Here is an 11,476-nt window from a genome sequence, read left to right as displayed (position 1 = left end):
AAAAACTAAGGTCAAGTGGAATCTTCATAACTATGCATCATTTTCAGATTATGAGTTGTGGGAACCTCATATACATTAGGGTTTGCAAAGGTGTGGTACCTATGAGAAATTGGATGGTTCTACACGGTTGGCACTTGCTGTTCGACGTGAGGATGAGGAGATACACAATTGGTGGAACAAGTAGATGTGTGTGAAGGGCGTCTTTTCTGCAACTTGGTTTGATTTTCGGGACTTCCTACGTGCGTTTTTTTGTGTTTGGTAACAAGCCTCGAATGCATGTGAAGGCAATCAAACAGCCATTTCGGGTTGTGTCGCCACCGGCTGAGGTTGGAAAGAGGTTGCAGCTATGTTCCAAGGAAGTTGTGGTTGTGTCTATTTCTTCTCCTACAAAGGAGGTTCCGAAGGTTGTGCCAGTGCAGACAGTCACCGAAGCAGTGGAAATATTGTTAGAGGAGAAGGAACCTGGCTGTGATACGGGTACTACTGTGACTATTTAGGAGGATGTACCATTGAGCGGGCTGAATATGCAACTCAAGAAGGTACACGATGATGCTTGCAAGACAGTTGACAAGGGTCAATGATGGAGTTTGTTTCAGACTTAGTGCATTATAAAGGGCAAGGTTTGCAAGTTGATGATTGATGGTGGTAGCTATACTAATGGCATAAGCAAGGCGATGGTGGCAGCATTGGGGTTGTCTACATGGCGTCTTCCTGAACCTAAACGTCTTGAGTGGTTGAATAATTGTGGTATGCTGAAGATTACTCATAAGGTGCGGGTGCCATTTACAGTTGATGATTATGTTGATGAGATAGAGTGTGATGTGTTGCCATTGGAGGTGTCTGGATTGCTACTGGGGCATCCATGGCAGTATGACCGTAATATAACACATGTTGGGAGAGCAAATACATATTCTTTTATGCATGGTGGCAAACATCAGACTTTGAAGCATATGGGTAATGATCATATCAAGTCCGATGTGGAGTTAGTGGTCCGTAAGGAGAAGTTACACAAGCCTAAATTGCATCATGAGGTGCATGATGTTCCAAGTGTCGATGTTGGTGATATTTCAGCCAAGCCTGTAGATGACAAGCCAATACTTGTTGCTGACAGGCTGGTTGAAGTCAAGCCTATTGTTGATGAGGATGTTGCAGTATGTGCTACAGTTCCAGTTTGTGTTAATGCCAATATTCAGACTAATGATGTTTGTGATGATGGTGTTTCAGTGCATATGGCGTAGATGCACGTGGGAGGAGTGGGAGGCGAGTGTAACAGTCCTGTTTTGCAAACCCTAATTAGGAGTTGTTTTGTGCATCATGAGCATCATATAAATGCATTAAGAAAAATTTGCATTTTAAAATAAAGTTGAAACCCAAATGGGTGCAAACTTCCCTTTATTTAAATTCTCCCAAAATGTTCCAAACTTCGAAAACTTAAACATGTGGATCCTCAAATATTATTGGGCATGCCACTAAATATTTTACCTAAAGTTTTTGAGTTATTTCAAATCTTCAAAAGGTTGCCAAATAGCAAAATACAAATTGGATATGTCCCTCTTTTGAAGTTTGCTGGAAAATCTGCAAAACCAGGGGGGTTATCTACAAAACGTGGACCTTGTCTTCTTCCTCCACGAGACAAGCACCTGCGTGGAGGCTCCCTGGCCGTCGCTCGCCACCTCCTGCTGGCCACCGGGACGCCCTGGAGCTTCCTCACGCTCGCCACGACGCCCTGCCCCTCATCCATATCCTCTTCTCCCTTCCCCTAGTGCGCTCTCCCTCTCTGCAAGCTCGCGCGCCTGAAACCCTAGCCCTGCCTCTGACCGACGCTCGTCGCTGCCGTTCCAGCCACCCCCGCGCCCAGCCGCGACCACCACCGGCTCCACCTCGTCGCTGACAACCTCCGCGCCAAAGGAATTGGCCGCGGGTGGCTCCAACCGGCCGCCACGACCTCGTCTTCCCCGTGGCCGGTGACGATGCCGACGGTCGCACCGGCGCTTGCAGGCTTCCTCCGAGCTCACTGACGCCACCACCGCGTTGCTGGTGAGCTGGCCGACCTCCTACACCCCGCCGCGCTCTCCCTCCCCCTCTCAGCCGTTCCTGTGCCGTGCAGCCCGAGGAGCCGCCGCGCTGCTCGCCGCCGCGGCGTCTCCAGCGACCTTTTCCGGGCGGCGCCGCCCAGAGGTGCTCGCCCGAGTCGAGGCGCGTCCGACACGCCCAACCGCGCGTCCAGGCGTGGCCGGGAGCCCCCACGCCGCTCCTCACCTGCGGAGGCCTGCCGTGGTCAACCACCGGTGGTTGACCCGGTGGGACCGGCCTGTCAGGTGCCTTTTTGTTTGTTTTTGTTTTATTTCCTTTAATTGTTAAAATCCTGACAGTGGACCCCTATGTCAGAATTTTAATAATTACTAGAATTTCAGAAAATGAATAAAACTTGGAAATTCAATAACTATTTCATTTTAAATCAGAAAAAGATGTATAATATATCAAAATCTTCAAAAAATGAAACCTACCTACTTATGCTATCATCATGCATAGTTAAGCAACTTCAATTAACACTTTTGTTAGAACAATGAAATACCACTCTATGGAAGTCGTGAGGTTTATCGAATTGCAGTGCTTTATGCATTCGAACTCCAGTTAATTGATGATGTCTTAGGGACACTTTCATTCCTATTAACATGCCATATCATCATTATTGAATGTGCATTGCATTATGCCATGTATTGAATGTTATTTCTCTATTTCTAGTATTTGCTTCTTCGCGACCGATAGAGCACGAATCTGAGACGATGAAGATCAACAACACTGAAGATCAATAATTGTCTATCAGCCAACAAATCAAGCATGGGATCCTCGAAGAACCATATTGGTTTGTCAGGGACAAAGGCAAGACCTAGCCTGGTTCATATATGATTTCGAAATGCTTTTACTCTGGTTCCTACATATTGCATACGATTGAATTGTCTTTTATCGATAGGTAGAGTTACCCTATATATTGCATGTTCCACCTTTGTAGCCTCAAATACGCTGATCCACTGCTCCTAGCATAACTAGGTTTGGCATGTGTGCATCGCTAGAGCCTTTATATCTTTATGCTTAGCATTGCTTAGTTTATTACGCTGCAACTCCGGTCTTCGGACTGGAGCCTTACTGATGAGGACATCCCGTCTATTGATACAACCGATGTACCTATAGCCACACAAATACAAGGACCAATCACTCAAGCTCGTGCCAAACAACTTAACTATTAGGTACTTTTGTTTCTTGGAACTATTCCTCACATACATGAGAATATGATGCTGCCTAAATCAAATATGTTTGTTACTCTTAGAAATGATGGACCTAGCATGGATGAGGAGGACAAGCATTGGAGCATGATCACGCATGGAGGAGATGGCAGCAAGCGTTTGAGGATTGAAGAGGATGCCGCAAGTGGAGATTTCAGAACTTTGAAGCCACCATAAGAGGAGATGAAGACATGGACGAAATATAGAGTTTTCCACATCTTAATTTTGTCCATAGCATAATATGGTGCTGCGTCACCTTTAATTTTGGGCCAGGCCCATGTCATTTTCGCAGGAATTAAGTCAGCCACTTTTTAGAGTCCGTATTGAAGGGGGAAAGGCCTTCTAGGGTTTGGTTCGGCCACCATACGTATGGTTGGCCGAAACCCCACCTTTTCCTCCTTTAAATACCCCCATAGCCGTCATTAGAACTTGGATTTTGATTAGATTAAAAGTTAGCCAATTGCTGCAACTTCGTGTACTTCTTTTGAGGCCAACGCCCAGAACAAGACCGACTATTTGGAATCCCACCTTTTTCAATAAAGCTTTCATCTATATCCGCAATATTCTGATTGCAATATTAGTTCTTACTTGTTCTCGATTTCAGGTAGGAATTAAGACCCTCGCTGGTCAGGCTGATCGCGCATCCGCAAGATCAGTAACTCCCGGAGATTGTCCTAGCGATTGCATTGGCCCACGAGCTTTGCACGTGTAGTCGGATCATCAAGCACGAACTCCACGAACAAATCGAATTATCATCATCTCATCGAAAGATCGGACACCTTTGCCCTATCAAGTGGTATCAGGTTTCAGGTTGCTCGATGAGATTTTACAGTTTTCCTAGTGTAGATTGCATCTGCCATCATACCCATAAACCACGAAAAAGCCAAAAAAATACAGTTAGGGTTTAGATCATATCGTCCCATAAACCCCCCTGTCACGTCTTTGCATTGTCTTTACAGTTTTGCATAATTGAATTTGTGTCTGCATCTTCGTGTCGAGTTGCTGGTCTTAGCGTCTAGTTCCTTTAGAGTTTTGAGTTCTGGTCATACTAGTCACGCCGCCGCCGCCCGCTCGCACCATACGCAGATCACCGCCATATACACCCACCATATACTTCCGCTACTACCATATACTTCCGCCAATTCCATATACACCCACCAGATCGTTTCCGCCACAGTCATATACTTCCGCCATATACCCTGTTTCCTACCGCGACACAGATTCGGGTTGTTTCTCTACCGCGACAGAGTCCGTGTAGAATTAGGTTTTATTGTTTTTCCTACTTAGTTGTTGCATTCTAATTTCGTTCGTGCTGCAGAAAAAATTCCCGTGAGTTAAGTTTCGGTCGCCGGTAAAAAATTGTGAAGGAGAGCAAAAAAAAGAGACGAATCCTGAAGAGACGAAAGAGATTCAGTGACAAATTCAGGTTCTTCAAGATAAAGGTTACATTCATGAGTCTCTTAGTCCATGTGTTGTTCCTATTATCTTGGTACCTAAGAAGGATGGTTGTTCACGCATATGTACTGATTGTAGAGCTATTAATAATATTACCATTCGATACCGTCATCCTATACCTCGTTTAGATGATATGCTTGATGAATTGAGTGGTTCTATTATGTTCTCTAAAGTTGATTTGCGTAGTGGTTACCACCAGATTCGTATGCATTTAGGAGTTGAATGGAAAACAGCGTTTAAAACTAAGTTCGGCTTATATGAGTGGTTAGTAATGCCCTTTGGTTTAACTAATGCACCTAGTACTTTCATGAGACTGATGAACAAAGTTTTACGTGCTTTTATTGGACGTTTTGTGGTGGTATACTTTGATAATATTCTGATTTATAGCAAATCTTTGGAGGAACATTTGGATCATTTATGTGTTGTTTTCAATGCTTTACGTGATGCACATTTGTATGGTAATCTTGAGAAGTGCACCTTTTGCACCAATCGAGTTGCGTTTCTTGGCTATGTTGTTACTGCGTAGGGTATTAAAGTTGATCCAGCCAAGATTGAGGCAATTGAGAGTTGGCCGCAGCCAAAGACGGTCACACAAGTGAGGAGTTTTCTTGGCCTCGCTGGTTTCTATAGGCGCTTTGTGAAAGATTTTGGATCCATTACTGCGCCGCTGAATGAGCTTACAAAGAAGGATGTGCCCTTTGTGTGGGGCGATGCACAACAAGAAGCCTTCATGATTTTGAAAGATAAGTTAACACATGCTCCATTACTCCAACTTCCTGATTTCAATAATACTTTTGAGCTTGAATGTGATGCTAGTGGAATTGGTTTGGTAGGTGTGTTATTACAAGAGGGCAAATCTGTTGCATATTTTAGTGAAAAATTGAGTGGTCCTAGTCTGAACTATTCTACTTATGATAAAGAATTATATGCGCTGGTTCGGACATTAGAAACTTGGCAACATTATTTATGGCCTAAAGAATTTGTTATACAATCTGATCATGAATCTTTGAAGCATATTCGTAGTCAAGCTAAGTTGAATCATCGCCATGCAAAGTGGGTTGAGTTTATAGAGTCTTTTCCTTATGTTATCAAACACAAAAAGGGTAAAGATAATGTTATTGCTGATGCTTTGTCGCGCCGTTATACTATGCTATCCCAACTTGACTTCAAGATTTTTGGATTAGAAACCATAAAGGAACAATACTTGCATGATGCTGATTTTAAAGATGTGTTGCTGAATTGTAAAGATGGTAGAACATGGAACAAATTCGTCCTCAATGATGGATTTGTGTTCCGTGCTAACAAGCTATGCATCCCAGATAGTTTCGTTCGTCTTTTGTTGTTACAGGAGGCGCATGGAGGAGGATTGATGGGTCACTTTGGTGTGAAGAAGATGGAGGATGTACTTGCTGCACACTTCTTTTGGCCACGTATGCGTCTAGATGTTTAGAGATTTGTGGCACGCTGCACTACATGTCAAAAAGCTATGTCTCGACTTAATCCACATGGTTTATATGCCTCTTCCTGTTCCTAGTGTACCTTGGGAGGATATTTCTATGGATTTCGTTTTGGGTTTGCCTCGTACACAGAAGGGGAGGGATAGTATCTTTGTTGTTGTGGATCGGTTTTCTAAGATGGTGTGACGCCCCGGAACCGGTACCATGAGGATTCCAGCGAATCCGCCGAAATCCGCACGATATCGATCAAGAGACGCCCTCCGACAAGACGTGCGCGACGAATCACACACGTGATGCCAGAGGAATTAACACGAGCGGTAACATTACAACAGGATTACAATAGAGCCCACAAGATACATATATTACAACAACGACTCCAATGAGTTAAGTTGCAAAAATACAATACAAAGATCCAAATCATACAGAAGATCGAATATGTCCGAGTACGGACAAGATACAAATTGGACTAAGAGTCCTGAAGATAACCAGTGGCGTCCATAACCCTGCCCAGGCCAAGCCGGAAGGGTAACCTTGCTAACGTCATCTTCATCGAACATATCTTCATACCTGCCCGGTTATATCCCGTAGAAGCAGCAATAAGTACGGGTTCGTACTTAATAAGACTTCAAGATGTATAAGCATTCGTCAACCAGTCGTCCTTTGTACTTGAGGCACGCAGGGGACTTAGAGGACGCAAGAGGAACGTCATGGACAATATGGTGGGGTTAAGCGGCAGCGCGCAAGCACTAAAAACCTATAGAGACACTCTACAACAGTCGTCTAATCAGAGAAGATGAGAGAGCGCATAACTAACAGTTCTATACTCTGCAAACATAACACAGCCGATGCGTTCCCCCCTCGCAAGGAGGTACTTACAAAGGCACTCACACGGTTGTTAAGTTTTAACCAGTTATTATTTAAGTTGTTCTGTCTTACAATGAAAGTTATTTGTATTGAAACAACAGGTGTAAGTTGTCTATGGTCGAGTCATACAGCTCCAACTCGTCCATAACCGCGGACGCGGCTTATCGATAAGATTGTAACCCTGCAGGGGTGCCCAAATGTGCCCACACGCACGATCAACCCACTTACGACAGGTGGATATCACGACACACACTCTCCTTCATGACAACGATGTCCAGGAAGCCACCTAACTAAGTTAACCCGTTTCAGAGCCCGATCGGAACTCTGACGCGGACCTAGCTGTTGCGAGAACGGCTAAGAGGATCAGAGCCCACTAGAGGATGACCTCTTAACAATACGTGCCGCACCTACGGACGTGCAAGAGACAACGGGGTTACAAGGCAACATGGCTTCCCCAAAAGTAATATCATATCATCTGACCACAAAGAAACAAGCTTGGACGCCTGAGAGAAACAAAGCATTCAAACTAATTGTGGCCACTGGACAAGGCTGTAGATTCCGGCAGTGGTCAAGGGGAGACCCGGTAAGCATACCCACGTGTGGTTAGAGCGCTCAGTCTCGGAACAGATAACAAGAACTCGGGGTCCTAGGTTATTTAGGAAACACAAATGAGCCGTCACAAAACGAGCATCTGACCCACCGATGCCTCCGTTAAACAATTATCAACAATTAAAGTAACCATGATTCTTCCCAACATATAACCCGATAAGATAGCAGTAACGGTAACGAGATAAAACAACACTAGCATGCACTACGACTCGCAAGGCAGACCCGATAACCAAACAACAGTTGTAGGAGGTGGTGGTGGCAATATGGTCTGCTTGAGGTAACAAGTGGAAAGGACACGTGACAAGAACGCAACTTAAGGATAGCATGAGGAAGAAGGCAAAATAAAATAGGTGAGCGACTCCTGCAGGGGCAGGAGTATAGGGGAAATGCTTGCCCGTTAAAGCTTGCCGAGGGACATCCGGAGGACTTGTCGTATCTCACCACACCACTTCGCGATCCTATCCGGGAAGAAGCAAATGCTGGAACAAACAACGTATGTAAGTCTTACTACTACGGAAGAAGAACCAGCATGATGAAGATGATATGCATGACATGGCATAGATGGTGCAATGCAACTTATCATATTAATCAGAGTCGGAACCCCGGACAAACAAATTAAGGTTGGAGTTGCATTTTCTATCTTTAAATTTAAGGGTGGATTAGCATGGTACAACATGGCAAGGGTGCGCTACTTCAAAGTTAAACGGAGCAGGGAAACCATAGTCGGCGTCCGAAATACTCCGCATATATTTTAGGTGGTATGCACGAACTATCATGTCTCGACATGATGCAAGATGCAAAATAGGCATATGGATGGCATATTCATGTTCCTTATATTTTTCTGATCAATTTTCATATAGAAAACATTTTAATCCGAGTCACGGATTAGAAGATATGATTTTAGCAAAATAGCGTATTTCCTGCAAAAACAAAAGAGAAACGACAGGGAAGGGGAAGAACTGGTTTGGACCTGCGATGTCCTGGGCCGGGCAAGGCCGAAGCAGCGACGGACCGTGGCTGGGCGCACCTTAGCGACGGGCTGCGACAGAAGAAGATTGGGTCGTCCCATGAGTGACACCAGATCTGATCCAGAACAAAAAATAGGATTATATGGCCAGAGTGGTGATTTGATCCTGGGATCTGATGGATTAGGAAGCAGGAGGATTACCACTACGCTGATGCTTCTGTTGTTGAAAGAATTGGGCCACGAGACCTTTTGAAGAAAGCTAGGCGGAGCTCGGGAATGATGGCCATGGCGGATGATCTGGGCGACCGGGGATCCATCGAGGGAGGAAGAACCGGGGCTCAGGGGAGGAAGGCGAAGGTGCACCACGACGTGGAGGACCTGTGGCAGGCGAAAGTGAGACCGGGGCACCGCCGAGGAACGGCCGACGACGAGGTCCTGCGGGGCAAAGAGATAGACACCATCGGCGGCGCGTCTAGGAGCAGAATAAGAAGAGCAAGAGGTCGTGGGGAACAAGAACATCACCAGGAAGCCATTGAACGGGTTGGTGAGGCCAGAGGTACACCGCAGCGACCGGAATTGAAGAAACTCGATGGCAGGTCGGGAACGAAATCGGCGATTTTGCGGGCGATTGGAGAGGTTTCGGTTTGATTCCTCGCATGAGGACGGAGAGGAAGACGAGGCGCATCCGCCGGTGGTCTCAGCTCGGCTAGGGGTGGTCTGTGGAGGCGGAGCCATGGTGAGGACGGTGGAGGCAGTGGGGGTTTTCTCTGTACGTGAAGAAAAAGGACATGGAGGGTAGAGAAGATGGCGGCGCGAGGGAGAAGAGGATGAAGGGAGGCTAGGGTTTCCTGGGGGCTAGATGGGGATTAAAGAGTAGAGGGGAGGAGCAGGTGGTGCGGGAGGTGGTGGTGGTGGAGGACCACAGGGAGTTCACGCCATCGACGTGCTCACTTTCCAGCGAGGACGTAAAGGACGGGAAGAAGAAAAAGGGGGCTCGCGAAGGGGTATGCGGGCCAGGAAAGAGAGCTTGCTGGGCTTGGTGGGCTGCTCCGGGGAAGAGTGCGAGCTGGGCTGGTCGGTGGAGAAGGGCCAGAAAAGAGAGGAGAGAAAAAGGTTCCAGGGAGAAGAAAAAAGGGGAAGGGGTTTGTTTTTGTTTTCTCTTTTGTTTTATTTTAGAAACCTGTTTTTTGCAAATTGATTTGAACCAGCACCAACAAAAGTTTGAGTTTTGAATATAGGGTAGAGATAGAGACAAAATAAGAGCCAAAGGTTTTATAGTAAAAATAAAATAATTTTGTGTTAGGGTTTATTAAATGACAAGAGAGGGGAGGTTTATTAATAAAACCATATGAGAGGTAAAAATAAAAATAATTATGGTTTATAAAATAATTTTATTTGGTTCAAAAACATGGGTGGTATGATGCATGATGCATGATGATGCACAAAATAAAAAGAACAAACAAATCTAATAGGGGTACTACCCGGGGCCGTTACAGATGGCACACTTTATTCCATGTCACAAGACTGATGATGCTACACATGTTGCTGATTTGTTCTTTCGTGAAATTGTTTGTTTACATGGTGTGCCATATACTATTGTTTCTGATCGTGATACTAAGTTTCTTAGCCACTTTTGGAGATGTTTATGGGCTAAGTTGGGGACTAAATTGCTGTTTAGTACTACATGTCATCCCCAAACTGATGGACAAACTGAAGTAGTAAATAGAACATTGTCTACTATGTTGCGGGCTGTTTTGAAGAAGAACTTAAAATTGTGGGAAGAATGTTTACCTCATATTGATTTTGCTTACAATCGTTCGCTGCATTCTACCACTAAGATGTGCCCTTTTGAGATTGTTTATGGTTTTGTACCGCGTGCACCTATTGATTTGTTGCCTTTACCATCTTTGGTGCAAACTAATTTGGATGCTACAGACCGTGCTGAATTGATACTAAAATTGCATGAGACTACTAAAGACAACATAGAACGCATGAATGCTAAGTATAAAATTGCGGGGGATAGAGGAAGAAAGCATGTTGTGTTTGATGTTGGTGATCTTGTTTGGTTGCATTTGTGCAAAGATCATTTTCCTGAATTGCGCAAGTCTAAACTAATGCCACGCGCTGCTGGTCCTTTTAAGGTGTTAGATAAAATAAATGATAATGCATATAAACTTGAGCTTCCTGCAGAATTTGGTCCGGTTAGTGCTACATTTAATACTGCAGATTTGAAGACTTACTTTGGTGAAGAAGAGGAGCTTTCGTCGAGGACGACTTCAATTCAAAAAGGGGGGCATGATGAGGACATCCCATCTCTTGATACAACCGCTGTACCTACAGCTACACAAATACAAGGACCAATCACTCGAGCTCGTGCCAAACAACTTAACTATCAGGTACTTTCGTTTCTTGGAACTATTCCTCACATACATGAGAATATGATGCTGCCTAAATCAGATATGTTTGTTACTCTTAGGAATGATGGACCAAGCATGGATGAGGAGGACAAGCATTGGAGCATGATCACGCATGGAGGAGATGGCAGCAAGCATTTGAGGATTTAAGATGACGCCGCAAGTGGAAATTTCCGAACTTTGAAGCCACCATAAGAAGAGATGAAGACATGGACAACATATAGAGTTTCCCACTTCATAATTTCGTCTATAGCATGTTATGGTGCTGTGTCACCTTTAGTTTTGGGCCGGACCCATGTTATTTTCGCAGGAATTAAATCAGCCACTTTTTAGAGTCCGTATTGAAGGGGGAAAGGCCTTATAGGGTTTGGTTCGGCCACCATATGTATGGCTGGTCGAAACCCCACCTTTTCCTCCTTTAAATAC

The 11,476-nt window shown here is 44.9% G+C and overlaps 1 long non-coding RNA gene across 1 annotated transcript; it reads right to left on the bottom strand.

Annotated features, from left to right (window-relative positions):
• Window positions 1-7,789: 7,789 nt before the first annotated feature.
• On the bottom strand, window positions 7,790-9,574 carry LOC127300959 (uncharacterized). The gene is made up of 4 exons (XR_011749418.1): window positions 9,159-9,574; window positions 8,838-9,071; window positions 8,640-8,752; window positions 7,790-8,148 (listed from the first exon to the last, which is right to left on the bottom strand). It is a non-coding gene; the product is annotated as an uncharacterized lncRNA (long non-coding RNA).
• Window positions 9,575-11,476: the final 1,902 nt, after the last annotated feature.

Source organism: Lolium perenne, chromosome 7 (assembly GCF_019359855.2).
Source record: "Lolium perenne isolate Kyuss_39 chromosome 7, Kyuss_2.0, whole genome shotgun sequence".
In the NCBI taxonomy this organism is placed as follows: Eukaryota; Viridiplantae; Streptophyta; class Magnoliopsida; order Poales; family Poaceae; genus Lolium; species Lolium perenne.
Note: the sequence above shows the minus strand (reverse complement) of the source record. Positions and strands in the feature narration are given on the sequence as shown.